General features: G+C 42.3%; 1 pseudogene; it reads left to right on the top strand.

Annotated features, from left to right (window-relative positions):
- Nucleotides 1-18,437, top strand: LOC104471907 (annotated as a pseudogene).
- Nucleotides 18,438-18,462: the final 25 nt, after the last annotated feature.

Genomic DNA, 18,462 nt, shown 5'->3' with positions numbered 1-18,462 from the left:
ATGGATGAGGAGCTGCCAGAGAGCTTATGGCGCAGGGTTAAAGGAAAGGCAGGGGAAGGAGATGTTGTAGCGGGGGTCTGCTGCAGGCCCCCTGACCAGGAAGACCAAGTGGATGAGGCCCTCTGTAAACAGATAGAAACAGCTTGGCATTTGCCAGCTATGGTCCTCATGGGGGACTTCAACCACCCCAATATCTGCTGGCAGGACAACACATCAGGGCACAAGCAATTGAAGAGGTTCCTGGAATGCACTGATAACAACTTCCTTATCCAAGTGTTACAGGAACCGATGAGAAAAGGCGCTATGCTGGACCTTGTCCTTACCAACAAGGAGGGGCTGGTGAGTAATGTGAAGCTCAAGGGCAGCCTCAGCTGCAGTGACCATCAAATGGTTGAGTTCAAGATCCTTAAGAGCTCAAAGAGGGTGCACAGCAAGCTCACTACTCTGGACTTCAAGGGAGCGGACTTTGACTTCTTCAGGGACCTGCTTGGCAGAGTGTCATGGGACAAAGCCCTGGAGGGAAGAGGGGCCCAAGAAACTCGGTCAATATTCAAAGGCCACCTCCTGCAAGCACAGGAGCAGTGCATCCCCAGAAAGAGGAAGGCAGGCAAGGATGCCAGGAGGCCTCAGTGAATGAACAAGGAGCTCCTGGACTTACTCCAGCACTAAACAAAAAAAAAAATATATAGGGAGTGGAAGCAAGAATGAGTTAGCTGGGAGGCATACAAAGAGGCTGTCCAAGCAGCCAGGGACCAGGTTAGGAAAGGTAAAGCCCAGACGGAATTCAATCTAGCCAGGGACATAAAGGGGAGCAAGAAGAACTTCAATAAGGACATCGGCCATAGAAGGAAGACTAGGGAAGATGTGGGCCCTCTCCAAAAGGAAACTGGAGACCTGGCCACTATGGATACAGAGAAGGCTGAGGTGCTCAATGACTACTTTGCCTCGGTCTTCACCGACAAGGGCTCTGGCAGCACCACCCAAATTGCAGAAAGTGAAGGTAAGAACTGTGAGGAGAAAGATCCACCCACCCAGTATGTGAAGATCAGGTTTGAGATCATCTAAAGAATCTGAAGGTGCACAAGTCCATGGGACCTGACAAGATCCATCCACGGGTCCTGAGGGAACTGGTAGAGGAAGTTGCCAACCATTATATTTAAAAGGTCATGGCAGTCTGGTGACGTTCCCATGGACTGGAAAAGGGGAAACATAACCCCCATTTTCAAAAAGGGTAAAAAAGAAGACCCAGGGAACTACAGGCCAGTCAGTCTCACTGCTGTGCCTGGCAAGATCATGGAGCAGATCCTCCTGAAGGCTCTCCTAAGGCACATGGAAAATGAAGGAGATTTGACTGGTAACCAGCACGGCTTCACTAAGGGCAAATCGTGCCTGACAAATCCGGTGGCCTTTTACAAGGGAGTTACAGCATCAGTGGACAAAGGAAGAGCAACTGACATCATCTACTTGGACTTGTGCAAAGCATTTGACGCTGTCCCGCACAACACCCTGGTGGCCAAATTGGAAAAATAGGATTTGATGGATGGACCACCCACTGGATAAGGAATTGGCTGGATGGTTGCACTCAATGAGTTGTGGACATTGGCTCAATGTCCGAATGGAGACGGGTGACAAGTGGCATTCCTTAGGGATCTGTGCTGGGACCCGTGCTATTTAACATCTTTGTCAGAGATATGGACAGTGGGATCAAGTGCACCCTCAGCAAGTTTGACAACCATCAAGCGGCGTGGTGTGGTCAACATGCTAGAGGGAAGGGATGCCATCCAGAGGGCCCTGGACACGAGAGGTGGGCCCATGCCAACCTCGTGAAATTCAACAAAGCCAAGTATAAGGTCCTGCACATGGGTCGAGGCAATCCCAAGGAGAAATGGGAGGAGAATGGCTTGAGAGCAGCACTGAGAAGGATTTGGAGGTGTTAGCAGATGAAAACCCGAACACGAGCCAGCAATGTGCAATCGCGGCCCAGAAGGCCAAGCAGAACCTGGGCTGCATCAAGAGAAGCATGGCTAGCAGGTGGAGTGAGGTGATTCTGCCCCTCTACTCTGCTCTCTGCTCTCATTGAGACCCCACCTGGAATATTGCATACAGTTCTGGGCCCCCCAATGCAAGAAGGATGTCAAGTTGTTGGAGTGGCTCCAGAGGAGGGCCACAAAAATGATCAGAGGGCTGGAGCACCTCCTATTCAAGGACACGCTGAGAGTGTTGGGGTTGTTCAGCGTGGAGAGCAAAAGGCTCTGGGGAGACCTAATAGCAGCCTCCTGGTACTTAATGGAGGCCTGTGGGAGAGATGGGGAGGCACTCTTTAGTAGGGAGTGTAGCAACAGGACGAGGAGGAAGGGTTTTAAGCTGAAAGAGGGTAGATTTAGATTATCTATTAGGAAAAAAAAATTTATTGTGAAAGTGGTGACACACTGGAAGAGGTTACCCAGAGAAGCTGTGGATGTCCCATCCCTGGAGGTGTTCAAGGCCAGGCTGGATGAGGCTTTGAGCAACCTGGTCTAGTGGAAGTTATCCCTGGCCATGGCAGGTGGGTTGGAACTAGATGATTGTTACTGTCCCTTCCAACCCAAACCATTCTATGAGTCTATGATTTTGGGCTGTAAGTATGTCCAGATTCCAGACCATACGAGTTCTCTGAAGTAACTCCCACCGAAGATTCAGATAAATGAGAAACATACTTATTATGGGTTGGAGGTGTCCTGGTTTCAGCTGCAACAGAGTTAACGTTCTTCACAGTAGCTAGTGAGAGGCTGTGTTTTGGATTTGTGCTGAGAAGAAAGCTGATAACAGTGATGTTTACAGCTGCTGCCAGGACAGCCATGGACTTTTCAGCGTCTCTGGTGCGCCAGTGTCTGCAGGGGCAGGAGAAGCTGAGAGGGAGCATATCCCGATTACTAGCCTAGGATTTGATCCTAAGGTTAGGAATGAGATCCAAAGTGGCCAATAGTCTATTGCATATCATGCACGTCATGCCCAGTATGTAGGTGAGGGCTCCCTGGAAGTTTGCTCTCTTGCTCTGGGTCAGCTCTCTCGCTCTTGGTCACCTCACCCCACGTGGTCCCTCTCCTAGCGTTGTCTCCCTCCCTCCATCAGCTCTCCATCTGAGACACTCAATCGCTTATCTCTGTTCTGGGAATGCAGTTTTGGGACTCTCACAACTCCGGGATTGTTAGCTGGGATTAAGCTGAGCCTTGGTCATCGGGTGGTAAGCAGTATCACTGTATATCACTTCTTTGTCTATACTACTATTATTACCATCATTATTTTCAATATTATTGTAGTTTAGTTATTAAATTATTCTTATCTGAACGCACAAGCCTTTTTTCCCTTTACCCCTTTCATTCTCTCCCCCATCCCCAGGAGGAAGGAGGGTGAGAGAGTGGCTGTGCGGAGTTGGCTCCCAGACAAGGGTAAAACCATCACAGGAGGAAACCAAAATGCCTCAAAGTTATCAATCATAATCAAATCAGCATGATTTTGATTTGATTCTTAGAGGAGAGCTGATCTAGCAGCTTCCATTCTGTCTGCTAATACACACTGTGTAGCCTAAGTACACAGAACTGATGATGCATCCATTCACTCTGAAATCTACAAAAAGACTTCAAAAAGAAAAGGTAATTTTTTCCACCCATTTCACATTCATGAACTGCTACTGATTTTACACTGAGAAACAGTGAAAACCAGTTTGATTCAAGTAATTGATTTCTAATGTTTCACAGGTATTCCAGATTTAAACAGTGGTCTAAATTTTCAGTATAACAACTTGCTTCAGTGCAAGTGAAAGGCTATAACCAACATCAGGATTCTGTACACAGCCTCATATATAACAAATAGAAGTAGACAGTGCCTGTTGCAAAGATAAAACAAAACTTAAGATTCTCATATCAAAGCTTCCCACTTATGCGTTCAATCATTGCTATGCAATTGACATCTCTTATGTAGATTGACAGGAAAAAACTGATCACAGAAGTTTACTACAGTACAAAAGAGATTCCATTTTCATTTATGCAGTCTCCAAACAGATGACATCACCCCAAAAATCTGCACCAAACACTTCCACTTTTTACCTCTAACAATTCTGCAAACAATGAGCAGTCAGGTGCATGGAGGTACTCCTTCACTAAGCATGATCATGTTGAGCCACTGATAACAGTTCTTTGGATAAAGTTATTGTAAAACTAGATTTGCCATATTGCAACCACATGCCCTTTAGAAGAAAAAAAAAGGATAAAAAAAGGAAAAAAGCATAACTTTCACTAGTCTTAACAGATAAAAAAGTGTATCTACAATAATTCTTTTTAAGTGCTACTGCAATGCAGAAGACAAGGTACATTAAGGTTCTTGGTCTATTTTAAGATCAACAAGAACAAACCAGACACTCCTTAATGCAAATACAGGTATGGAGTTTCCATTCAATTTTCAATGGCCACTGGCTAAAACAAATCTAATGACATGTCTTCATCTCATGGGATACAAGGACAAGTGGTCACTTTACATTTAATCAAATGTAGAGCAGGGATTACACAAACAACAGGGGTAAATGGAGGAAGTGATATCTTTGCTCCACACACACCCCATGGATCAACAATCCAAGCAACTGCTGTAAGAGAGATAGATTTTGAACGACAAGCCTGTAACATCAAAATAACTTAGTCTGCTATTTCCAGTGCAATGATTGAAGGGTAGAGGGATAGGAACCAGCAAAGTGACACTTAAAAAAAAAAACAACTTCAGAAGACATGAGTAGGAAGGACAGGAAAAAAAAGCCCTGGAAGAGTAGGTCTGTGTGCAGACCACATTATTGGATTACAAGACAACACTCTTTAGTGATGGGAATAACATCGATTACAGGGCTTATATGCAGATGTTGGATAGCATCTCCCTAGCAGTGACAAACATCAGGAGAAATTGATTCTTCAAACTGTGCCATTGCTTCGTGTGACACTGTGGGCAATCAGACCTTCTGCCTCAGTTCACATAAATCAACAGGAAGTTAAAGCAGAAGACAGCTCTTTCACAGACTCCTGGAGAAACACGGCATCTCTCACTCTGTTGCTCCCTACAGATTCACCGCACCAATATTAGACACCTGTAGTTACACAGCTGTCTTCATGTCATGTCCCACTTTGTTCATTAAAGACACGGCACTTGGTAAAAGCATGTACTGTTTGTGCTGGTTAAGGATTTAAGGCTCTTAACTGATAATGGACAGCTCTATTCCTCCTTTAGGATCTTGACTGTGTATTTGGGACATAAGGTAACTTGCCACACATTTCACTCAGAAACAAGGGAAAACCCTACAATGTTTGAGGAAATGCAGTACACTAATGTACCAGGTTTTCAGTCACCAAACCAATTACCAACCATACAAGTTTCCAATGAAGTTGAAGCTTATACACCACACAAGCCTCTAGAACTACAACTTCCACAGGCAAGAGCATAAGAAAACTGAATACTAGTTATAGACAGCCCCATGGTCAAGGCAGATCAGTGCAAACTTTTCCTCTGGCCAGAGACTGATGTGCCAAACAAGAGTACAGAAGATGCACCTACTCTAAATTCACATGTAACTGTTGCAGCAAATGGGTGACCTTTTAAAAATGGACTCTCTCCAAAAAAGAGTCCTGTCACAAGAGAAAGCCATCTGCAACCAACATCTAAGGCTGGCCTGATTTCCAAACTCAGCAAACAAGGATAGCTCAGGTTCCATCAACTCCAGGAACAGATGTGGATTTTAGAGTGTAGTTCCTACTAGTGATTGTTACCTAAGTTATTTAAACATCACCTAAACAGAAAAGCAGAGGAAAAAAATGTACGGGTTTACATCTTTTTTTTCTTCTGAAGATCAGCTTCACTAACCCAGAAGCTACATTACCAAGAAAAGGGTTGTAAACCAGAAACAGAAGGACCATCTTCCCCTCCTTGAGGTACAACAGAAGCAAGACAGACATTTGCATGATAAGCCATAGCAGAAAACATAAATATGCTGTGCAACTCCTGCATTCTAGGAAAAAAGTGAGAAAAGATAATCCAGCACTTGTACCACCAATGAGGGTTACAATAATCTCACAATGCAGTAATGAAACAAGTCCCAAATCTGATGAGCAGAGCAACTGCTTTCAAATACTATTTTCCTGTATGCGAAGTTTGGATAGCAAATACCCACCACTTCTGAGAATTTAAAAGAGATGGAAAGCATCTAGTAACTATAAACAAATTTAGCTACTTCAGCTTAATTAGCACAAGACTTCATACTACTATGAACAAGTAAAATCTTTAACATTAGCCTTAGCACTAGCCAGAGCCAGGTACATGCATTAACTTTTCTAGTTAATCCTAACACTCCAGAAGAAAGCTAATATTTCAATGTAACCCTTCTTGAATAAGAGGTGCCATACTGTTCCACTGAAAGACTAACCTGTTTTTGTGATCAACTTACTCCTTACTAAAGATTTCAAGACTATGTACATGCTCTAAAGCAAGCACTAATTCTACCAGGTAAAATTTAACACTGAACTTTCAAGGTGGCCTTTTCCAATACCTTCATTGCATAAAGCTGCCTAGCATCTCATCCTGAGACTTCAGACAACTCCGTAGGGAAGTAAGGGATGGTGCAAACTGTAACCTCTGGCTCTACACCATCTCCACCATCTATTAGCTCCGTTTTTGTTAGAGGTTGCAAAGCTACCTCCTCCTCTTTGAAGCATTTCCCCCCTCTGACATGCCACTATACCATTTATCTAAGATCCTCAGTGACCAGGAGAGAGCCTCCTGTTCTCTCCTTGCTGCCCTCTCCAAAAATGCCTCTAATCTCTTTGTGTTTTCCCTTTCCTTCGCTAAGAGTTCCCTGAGGCTCTCAGTCTCAGTCTTTATTTGTTCCTATGTTGTCTTTACCAAGTTTCGCAGGGACTGAATCACTCCCTTTCCCACTCCCTGACCAGGTTGCTTTTCCTCTTGAGCTGCCATAAGGGCAGCTCCTAACATGGCACAAACCACAGCTTTCCCTTTACCACATTTGAAGCTCCATTTGTTAGTTAACAGTGTTATTTGGTCTGTCACCACTTGTGGATCGTGCCAGTTGCGCTGAGCCCAGGTCACCACTGGCAGTGGAGGACAAGTGCTGCATGATTACAATTTCTCTAAGAGCGGGGAAACATCTGCCCCAGTCCTCCCTGTAAGGCCATTTTCCTCAGCCCTCCAAGGGCAAGAAGTCCCTTCTTCCTGGGAGTAACTCCCTTTTACCCTCAGGGAAATCTCCACTGATGTCCGGGCTGCCTTTGGCAGTCACTTTTGCCGGAAAGCTGAGGGGAGGGTGGTGGTCGGGGATGGCGTCCTGCCTACTACACCAATTAAATGTTACAACCTGAAACAGCAACCCTGGGCCCCAAGATGGGTTGCAAGAAGGTTCTCGGATTCCCCTGTGGGCAAAAGTGGTGCCCACAGGGGAATCTGAGAACCCTAATGCCAAGCGACTAAGAAAATCCAGTTGAATACATTATTGACTGCATCAAAGGAGTGGTTGTGAGGTAAAGGGTATACTGTAGCTAATCCAAGTCCAAACCTTATATTGTGCGAACACCAAACAGAATAAACCTTTCCAACAATTCTTATATCACGAATGTGAACAGGAATATAACTCAGATATATATATATATCTCTCTCTCTCCAATAATTCTTATATCAAATGTGATCGAAAGTGTAACTTTAACTATATATATCCAGTAATTCTTGTATCATAAATGGGATTGAGAATATAACTTTAAATATATATATATGTGTCTATGCTCTAACCATATGTTCTCCGAGAATTGGAGAAGAATAAGGAGAAGAAAGGAAAGGAGGAAGGAAAGAAATAGAGAAGAAATAGAAGAGATAAAGATGATGCGAAAGGGGGGTTCCAGTGATGACTTATTCTCAGTCTGTCTAACTGCTGGTCCTGGGTGATGGCCTGGCACATGGCTGCTTGATCTGGTGTCTTTCATGGTTTTGGTTGCAAGGGTCTGGAAGGAGGGTTCCCCTTGGGCAGAGCTGCCCTCCCATCAGGTGGAGTTATGCAAAGCATGCACACCACCTCCTCTGCAAAGTTCTCGATGTGGGTCTGGGGGGCACAGGGAGTCCTGAGGGTTGGTTTGCCCCTCTAACTGCCATGACTGCAGTGTGTCCACTTGTGGACACGTGCATCCTGAGCCTCCTAGGGAGCCAGGGAGCTGGAGAGACAGCATTGGCCCATCTGCACAGAGTTTGCTACCTACCACCACAGCCCCTTCTGTGCAGAACAGTCTGTTTAAGTCATACAAACCCGTTCTGTGCAGAACAGTGTGTTTAAGGCATATACCTTGTATGTATCACACAGTTTGTCCATGATAGCCCTGCAGCAAGCAGGCTAAAACCCTGAACTCGGCATGGGAGCCACTGCTCCAAATCCTGATTGTCCAAGCAGTTTAAACACACATAAGACCACAAGCTGCCTTCTCCCACTCCCTACAGGATCTCTCCCATAATGTGGTTAAAACTGTTGAACTTTTCCAGTCATCTGACATCCCTGTTTTCCACTAACATATCTCATTTATCTCAACTAAAAGAGCCACATTCTGAGAATACAAGTTCCCTTCAAATTCACTTATTTTACAAGCTACCAATCATGGAGTGGTTAGGGTTCGAATGGACCTTCAAAGATCATCTAGTCGACCCACCCCCCACCACAGGCAGGGACACCTTTCACTAGATCAAGTTGCTCAAAATCCCATCCAGCCTGGCTTTGAACACTTCCAATGATGGGACATCCACAACTTCTCTGGGCAACCCCAGTGTCTCACCACCCCTATAATAAAAAAATTTCTTCTCTATGTCCAATATAAATCTATCCTCTTTCAGTTTAATCTCAGTGTTGCCTGTTTTCTAGGAAACACACCTATTCACCATAGGTTACTCTTTCACCAAATATCAACTTTGATATATACATATATGAAAGCAGCAGTTCTAAAAAATTCCTGCTACTGAAGCACCTAAGAGCTGATCACAGCATACATGGAAAAGTGTGCTCACCAAAACACACTCCTGCGAAGTGACAACGTAAAACTCACACCACTTCAAACCTTCCTGATTTTCAAAACATACTTCATAAGCTTGGTTTGCCTTTGTGAATTCTATCCTAGGTGAGTCAGACGTGACATTCTTCATACACTTACTCAACTTTCTTTGTTTTTTATGCATCTTCTTCCACCCCTCAACATGTTACTGATGCAGTTTCAGCTCTCAATGCTAGCTCATTTTGTCCTTAATTTGTGTGCCATGCTTACTAAGCTAACAGGTATCTGCTTTCATCCAACCCTTCTTATCAAGACTGAGACAAGAAAATAAGCATAGACAGAAATACACATCTGAAAAGATTCCAGGTTTTGCTGCACTGAAGGATAAAACTAACAAACAAGGAAGAAAAAAACCTCATCACTCTTCAAGGTGAACATTCCCTTCAGCTATTTTCATATGTTCACTGAGCTGAGGTCTCAGTAGGGACACTCCTTCCCAGACTAACTCAGCAGAATAAATTAATCAAATTGAAATATTAAAAAGTGAATCAAGCAAACAAAAATATAGTCCCAATTCAGTAGTGCCTAAATAAGAATGAATCTTGTTTCATCTCTAGATACAGTACCAGCTAAGCCTGCTCTCATGTTTTTCCACCCAGTTCAAACAGGACCAAATATCTGCAGTCAAAAGATAATCTAAATGGGAAATACTATCAGTAGGCAACATGGAATTAAATTCCACTACCAGAAGTCACATTTAAAACAAGTGGAACTTGCTCATCTAATTTAAATGTGGAACTAGTACATAACGGAGCATAAAGAGCAGGAAACAGTTTTAAAGTGAATACTTACACCTAAACTATTTCTTGAAAAAGCTTGTTAACTTAAGACTGGAGCTGGCAGCAAAGATTAAGTTCTGCTCTTTAAAAACACACAGGAACAGAAGTATCATTACTGGCTATCAAAAAAAACCAACAACTCTGACATATGAAAACAGCAACAAATTCAATTCCTTTGGAACACAGGAGCTTAACTTGTCTTCAGTGAGCTTGTCTATTGTAGAAATTTATCTCTGAGCAGAGCAGTTAATTTGAGGTTGCCTTCAGCTATAGTGGATATATTACAAAACCTGAACATAAGTAAATGAGCTGCTTGCTTTATTGTATTTTACAAAACTTCAGTTGCCTGCAACACCTGAAGGCAGCACACTCCAGTCCTGAGCAGAAATATTTTCCTTGCCATCTCTTGATTTTGGAGTTCTCAAACAGCAAAGGCCCCTCTGTTTAGGACTACTTAAATGGAAATATGGTTCAGCCTATAGTCCAACAATGGACTGAAAAACATAGGAACGGAAGGCACAAGCAACAGGGAAAAACCAAAGAGAGAGTCAGTGCATGTGTTAAACAAGGTTCATTCTACGTGTGCAACTGCCACAGCTGGGGTTACAAGCAGTGAAGATACACAAACACGCAGACAATCCTTACCCTCTAAGAAGGAAAGCAGAGCAACCACCTAATCCTGGAGATGCAGCTTTCAAGGATGCTCCAGTTGCTACATCCACCTTCACATACTGCTTCAGAAAGTCTTTCCGTACCGTAGTGCCATTCCTCCCTCTGTGGTATGTAGCAGTCATCAGCTACATTCAGACAAGATACTCAGTAGATCCCTAAGCATCATAAAATAAGCTCTGCACCCACCTACCTGAATTCCAATTGTTTCAATATAAAATTAGTTTCAAGATTCACATTTCCTCACTTAAAACAAAAAATAATAACGAAAAGGTCCGCTTCCTCTCTGTGTAAGTTTCAATTCAGTTTGCCCTCCCAGCACTGCAATCCTACATTTGTAGTCAATGTTTGGAGCAGATGAGTTTAAGGACTAGTGTAGTCTGGAAGTCTATCATGAATGCTCACAGCAAAATCCAGAAACTTGTAAGGTACTGGGTGTGACAGACACACACACAATTACAAGCCTCCCAATAATAAGAGTTTAGGAAGACTGAACTAGTTTCATGCTCAAGCGGAATGGAAAAGAAATCATAGCCACAGAAAGACACCACTTTCCAACAGAATCTAGAAGGCTATAGGATATTCATACAGCCAGGATTGAACACTCTTGCACACACGCTTTTCATTCATTACCCTTCCCCTGAGCAGAAAGCAGTTTTGCTAAAATTCCCTTATACCCTCGGCACCACGTAGTTCTTAAACAAGACTTTGAAACAAATGGCAAGGAACTTAACCAGCAGTAAAACTATCCCTCTTCTGCACGTGCAAGGAACAGAGCACAAAACTCTTTGTTTGCCCAGTTGTCCAGCTCAGCCAGCAACAAAGCCAGAGCAGAACCTGTATTTCCTGAATCCCAAATCCACAGCTACCCCAGGAATCTCACTGTATTCTCTCAAGTTTGGACCAATATCTTTGTCCCCCCAGTTTTCCCTATCAAATCACTCCTATTCAGCTTTTCATCTGACTATGAGAGCTTTAAGGATGTTCTTCTGGATTGATAATACAAAACTGGATTTAGTCCAAACTTTGTAACTTACTACTTCAAAGTCATTTAAGTCTGCAATTTTGTTGCACACTATATATCCAGTCGCACTCAGCGGTATAAACCTTTTTCTTGCATATTAGAAATTTCTTCAGCAGCTACAGTAACGAATGCAACTCCTGAAACACTTATAGCAATGAACAACTCTAGAGAAAACAGCTCATTTCATGTGCCACAGCAGCCTTCAGAGACACATTAGCTTCATTTCCTCAGGACATTTTGACAGATCTGACTTAGCTTCAGCAATCTAGTCTCAGTTCTACCTCATAACTTGACTAGACCAGGTTGCTGGATGAGATTTCCCCATAACCATCCAACAGTGATATCCACAGCTTTTCCTCTCCAAACGTCTCACAGACTGGCAGCAACAATGTGGATTGCTAACAGTACCGAGATCTATCTCAGTGGACCATCATTACTGTGACAAAGCAGCAAATTTTTACTTTTTTTTTTTTAAAAAAGAAAAGCAGAAAGGCTATGGGTTGACAATTCCTCAACTGAGATATCAGATTTTTCTCCTGTAACCTGAGAATCGGTCCCAGCCTCTTTTGTAACCCATGTCTGATTCAAACCAGCTTACTTCAGCAAATAAATCCAGTTCTGCCTAACAACAGAACAGGAGCATCACATTTACATTCCTGCAGTAACATCAAACTACAGGAGAACCACGCCTTGACCAAAGGCTTGTAGTAAAATGGATACACAACTTCTCTCTTTCCTTTCAAGCTGAGAGAGAAGCCCTTTACACTACCAGGCAGAATCAATTTATCCAGAATATAGCTAGATCCCTGCACTAAATACCAGTGTATTTCAAGTGTTCACCTCCCGGGTAGATGGGAGAGAAGGCAGAACTTCATCAGTCCAATATCATAACATTACAGAACATCCCAAGAGACAGGCAGACCTTCAGAACTGCATACTACTTCCACGTGCAACATGGAAGCTCAGGTACGAAAAGGATGATATTATCATGTCACACAAACAGATGTAACAGACATTCTGTCAACCAAATGTGTACTTCTAGGGTCCACCCCCAGCTCCAAAAGCAGCTTAGAGCACCTAGCCATTCACGCCACATTCAACTTCTTCAGCTTTGACTACCTTCATTTATCTTGCATCTCATAAATATAGCTTAAAGAATCTACGGGCATACCATTAAGGCATTTCCAGTTGAAAATCTGCATGTAGAAGATACTACAGAACACAACAGCATTACAATTATGTCCCCATTTGAATTTGGTAGATTTCCCTTTGCATATAAATTAAGAAAAAAAAATCAATAGTGTTAGTTAAAGGCAACAAGCTTTTTACTGTCTTTACTTGTATTTTATTTGCAAAGAAATTACACTACTAAGCACAGGCATTCAGTGATCTAGGAATACACTGAGCTTTTTAACAGCTATCCAAAGATTCCAGGTAAGTGATCAGAAATAATGTATTAAACACCCTTCTACAAATAAGAAGGAAGCCTGTAACCACAGATATCTTTAATACCTTAGCCCCCTGCTAAAACACTAATCAGAGTCTAGCAATTGTTCTTCCACAAACAGTTCACTGGCTTAAAGGAAGTGCATCTTGTATTTGTGCATGCGCAAGTCTCCTCATCAGCTGTGGGGCTCCTGAAATGCATCTGCCCCTCCACCTCGCAAAGTCTGACAGTTCTTCAGATTAAAATGGTAATGCAAATAGTTGGCCAAGTAAAACTTGACGAATAATCTTCCTACTCAAAGATTTTTCTTTAAACTATTCCTCAGAATACTATCTAGAAGACAATACCTCAAATAGTTACGTCCTTAGTTGTAAGAGTAACTGCTGGTACAGAACCCTGCCAGCCAAGGACCACTCATAGAAGTACAGCAGCTCGATTAATAACAAAACTAGGTTTACAAGGAGCTCACAAATCGCAAAGGCATGTAATACACAAATCTGTCTCCCAAAATCTTCATGGTTCATTATGCCCCTTGAGAGCAAAGTTATTTTACAGTACCACAATTTTTCTATCAATTTTTGTTTCCAAAATTCCAAGTAACACCTGATTTAGGGGTTACATTTACTTACTCACTCCCCCTCTTCCCAATAAAGAACCTAAAGGTACATTCTGAAAAGCACAATAAAATTCCTTTTTATACTGTTATAAACACAGCTAACAAAATGAAACTCAATAATCTTTCAGCTTTTTTCTACCAAGAAGTCAAATAGACTGGCAACAAACTGCTTGTGGTGACCTAATACTTAATTAAAAGATTAAGAACACATTCTTTTCTCACAAGGTATGCAGCATAAAGCTTTTCTGTCCTTCTTCACCACACACAATTTTATTCCAGATGATTAATGGTGATTTTATTTATATAAACTCCTTTACCTGCTGTATGTGCCCCCTATATTTCCATCTGAAATTATTACACATTACTGTGCAAGGACACCACATGATGGTATTACTCATTAGGGCGGAACCCTGTGTGGCTTTGCTGAATCAGAAAAGGAAATATATATGCTTTAACAATTACTTTGCAGAGTGTTTATAAACCACGAATGTAGCTTTATTTTAATGTTCAGAACTGACAAGGCAAATCAAGTTGAACACATAAGCACATCTCTATGTCTAGATTAAGCATGGTGCTAACATGTGACACTGCACAACTGGTAATACACAGCCTCTCAGAAATCCAATGCCACAAACTCAGGGAATAAAACTCACCAATCATTTCAGTCACAGCTTCATCGGCTGCTAGCCTAAAGCTGTCAAATGGAGCAAGCACAAACACATACTTTAGGAAAGGGCTTTCACGTGATCTAGTAGACAGTTATCATGAACGCTGATCTCCAGAAACATATACCAGACTAACCAGGAGCTCACGACTGTTTAGTTATTACTAGCTTCCATGATACCAACCACCAACAGATAAGTAGCTTAAGTATATTCATATTCAGACCATCTTCCATCTGAATAACTGACTATTTATTGGATAGGACTCATTCTTCTGTTTTCCCAAATTATAATGTTTCACTGGTGTAAGAGTTTTTGACACAAAATGCAGCTCAGAAAATATAAACTCAAAATCTCCATTTGAACTCAGTCAGTTAGTTAGAAACTATAATACTACTAATGCATCATGTTATTTTGAAACAATCTACTTTCCCTTCCAGAAAAGAAGATCTGAACCTAAGCCAGAGCAATGATATTCTGTGCCCCCTTTGATATACTTCTGCATTTCAAGTACACTGCAAGCTTAAAGGATTCTGAAAAGACCTTGTAGCCCTCACATAGAAGGAAAACAAAACAAAACAAAACAACACAACCTCAACCAAGTCTGGACACAAAAGCTGTTCTTTAAAAATTTCTGAACCACAGGAAAGACAGTATTTCTTAACATCCTTCCCGTGCAAGCAAGGATTTGGGATAAATCTGATCACTTAAGAGAGGGAAAAACCCCAATGCTCAGCTTCTCTTAGAGATCTCAATACAAGACTACACTGACTGCAAAAGGTCATTAGGGACACAGAACATGAGCTTATTCAAACCAAGTCAGAGGGTCAAAGCATTAACCAATGCACTTGCATACCACAGAGGATTACCTACCTAAGTAGTTAACACAGAAAAACTGAGTTCAGGATTGTATTAATCAAGTGCAATCCCAACAATTGATTGCAGAGTGGTACATGCTGTAAGATCAATAGCATTGTGTTCCTAGTTATCAGAGCAAGCATACACAATACAGTGCAGAGAAACCAACCTTCAATACACATTAGAAGACCTACTTTCCCAAACAAGAAAGGCAATTATAATTTGTAAACAACCCTTCTTTGCCTTTCCTTCAAACAACAGTTTTCAAAAACATCTTCCACAGCTTTTCAGTTACAGCTCCACTAGACCTTCTTTACATTAACATCGATCCGAATTTCACTGACCATTTTTCAATAGATAGTAATGCCTTCAGGTAGGGATCCTTGTAAAATGACAGCTGAAGCTCTGGACTTTATGACTGAAAAGACTGTTAGAAACAAAATGCCAGAGAAATCTGTATGGAAGTTCTGTCTAAGAAGTAAAACTAAATTTCTCACAGATCAATTTATCAAAACATTCAACCGCACACCAACCGTAAAACACAGAAAAAGACTTGATGCCAAAAATTTATGATACAGGGACTGGACACTGACAATAACACTGAATGTCTGGAAGTATCAGTCCCTAAAGTTTGTGGAAGCAACAGGAAACCATAAGCTTACACAATTAAAAAGGAGGAAGATGAGTCAGGTGATGCTTTCTGTGGTATTATAGCACTTCTGCCACCAGCATAAGCCAAAAGAGTTCTGGATGTCAGTGTGACAGAGTTAGATGAGGTGGTCTCCCAGATTGGTCCAGAAACTTGACTCCTATTCTGTTAGAGATTTGTGTCTCTATGGGAATACGTACTGCGCATTGCAAAACATCATGTGAACAACGGAGAGGGAGCTCTTCCACGTGTTTTTGATGATTTTTCATTATTAAGATTTTTCTGTCCATCAACATAAACTATGCAGTAAGTCTCCCAGTTGATCAATATATTCTCTATGCTGATCAGTATATTCTTAAAATATTCTGAAAATTTAAGTTCAATTTATTAAAAAGAAACTAACATTTATTCATTCACATATCTGAGATTTCTTTGGTTTTCCCTTTTAAGTTTCAGGTAGCTGTTTCAGCTTTCATTTGACTTGTAGAGTGTGTCTACTTGTAGAGGCAACTTCTTCCCTGAATCCTTTTCTCCACAGTGCACTCATAGGGAAAATAAAGTAGTACTGTACTTTTAGGCCAGATGCAGCCAACGAAACAACAAAGGTGCAATCGCTTTCGGTTTTGTTTCTGAAACTAAAACTGCAAGCTTGAAAAGGCTAAGTTTAAAGACTACATCTTTTCTCTCCCCCTATCCTTAAAATTAAGGTTTTGCCTAAAAGGTTTAAGTCAGCCAATTGCAATGGTGATCTAAAGATTCTTCACTGCCACTTTTGAATCACAGGCCTGTGTGTACAGAAAACTGAAGTCACTAAGTAGCGGTACTACTGCGGTCCTGCAACCTAACACCATCCTGCACATGGCCTTGAATAAATCGTTCCAACTCTGCTATGCTGCTGCCACACGTACCATCTCAGTCCCATTCCCTTCCCCACAGCTAGTGGGGTGCTACACACACAACTCTGTTCTGTGTGGAGAAAAGAAGAGGAGGTGGCCAAAACAATATTTTGCCCTCTTCCGTGAAAACTGCTGTTGCAGAGCAGAGATGCCAGGTAAGCAGGGTCCCTAGGAAGCCAGCAGTTGCAGGAGTGCCTGTGCAGGAGCAGAAAGTCCTATACCCCGAGGATTATAAGGGAAAGAAGGCAAGGAAGAGGCCCCAGCTGCAGTACAGCCTCCTTTTCCTTAACAGCCTAGATCACAGTTGGAGCAAGATTCCCCTCACCAAGCTCCCACAAAAGCCTCCTAACCCCATAACCGGCTGTGAGACGCACTATGCCCTCTATCAGTAGCACAGCCACTGATGTTCAATCACCGTCACAACTCAGCTGTTCCCTAACCTAGCAATACTCACTTGTCATTTACGAATATCCACCTCAAAGTGCTCAAAGACAACATTAATGCATTTTTACTGAATCCAGGATAGCAGCGCTATTAGTTGCACAGCTAAATGCCAGAGTTCATCTCCTTATCTCTATTCTAACGAGACAACACCAACATAATAAGATTTCTGTAAGATTTTTGGGTTTTGGACTTGTTTGGAATTTTTAAATTATGTAGGGAATGAAAACATTTGATAAGGTGATTACTCATTTCCATCTATTGTAATTTATTTTACTAATCAAAACACCAAAGCAATCCTGACTTTCCCTTTAAAATCTTAGATTCTGAGCCATCAAAACTCAGGAAAACAACTCTTGAACTATACTAAATAGCTTCATAAAAGCATTAAGTATTTTACTTCCAGTATGCACTGAGCTGAACAGAACACAAAGCATTATCAAGAAGTTAGAAACTACAAAACTAAAGCATACTTACACCAGTGTATACATCCATGGTATGTTTACATCCCAAATGCAGAGAAAGATATGATCCTCTTCCCCATTCAAAAGCAGAACAGCTAACTGGAAAAGATCCAGAAATAGGTAATAAGCATAAACAGAGATGTGGAAGGCTACAACCCAAGAAGTAAACAGGACTTTGGCTCTTCAGCCGAGAAGAGGACGGAACCAAAGAGTGACTATAGTAGAAATCTAAAGTCACAGGTGGCATAGGGAAGATGAGTACTATGGCTTTCACAAGGCAAGAAACAGAAGTTAAAAATCTACCTGAATGCAGGCTGGACTAAAAACATACACACACGACCCCAAACAAATGCAAATGTTTTTGGTTTTTTGCATAAGACTTAGTTACTGTGGGGAGGAACTTATTTCCAAATATCACGGACACTAACCGTTTACTCAGATTTCAATAGCCATCAGCTCTCAGCAGGCAAATTAATCACGGGCTATTAATCAGAAAGGTATTCCCTTGACTCAGGCAGTCCCTGAAACAGCCGGAAACCAGGAGACCTGACGGAGAAGAGTCTCACCCCGCCTGCCTGACCTCTCTCTGTCAGCCAGGTCTAGCCCAGGACAGAGCGCCTGGACTCCGTCCCTCCGAGCTGACCGTGCAGGGTCCCACCTCCGTTAAACGGTCCCTTCAAAAGCAGCAGCGAGACGCCGCGGAGGCGGAGCAAGGCCACACGCGAACGCGGCCACCGCCGGGGGAGCGGCCCCCAACCCTGAAAGCCCCCCTCCCTGGAGAACAGCAGCCCCCCAGCATTTCATATCTGCTGAATCACGACGCAGGTGCGGAGGGCCCCTCCCCCGGACC

This window comes from Pterocles gutturalis, unplaced genomic scaffold (genome assembly GCF_000699245.1).
Source record: "Pterocles gutturalis isolate BGI_N339 unplaced genomic scaffold, ASM69924v1 scaffold9806, whole genome shotgun sequence".
Taxonomy (NCBI): Eukaryota; Metazoa; Chordata; class Aves; order Pterocliformes; family Pteroclidae; genus Pterocles; species Pterocles gutturalis.
This window is presented reverse-complemented; position numbering and strand designations above follow the sequence as displayed.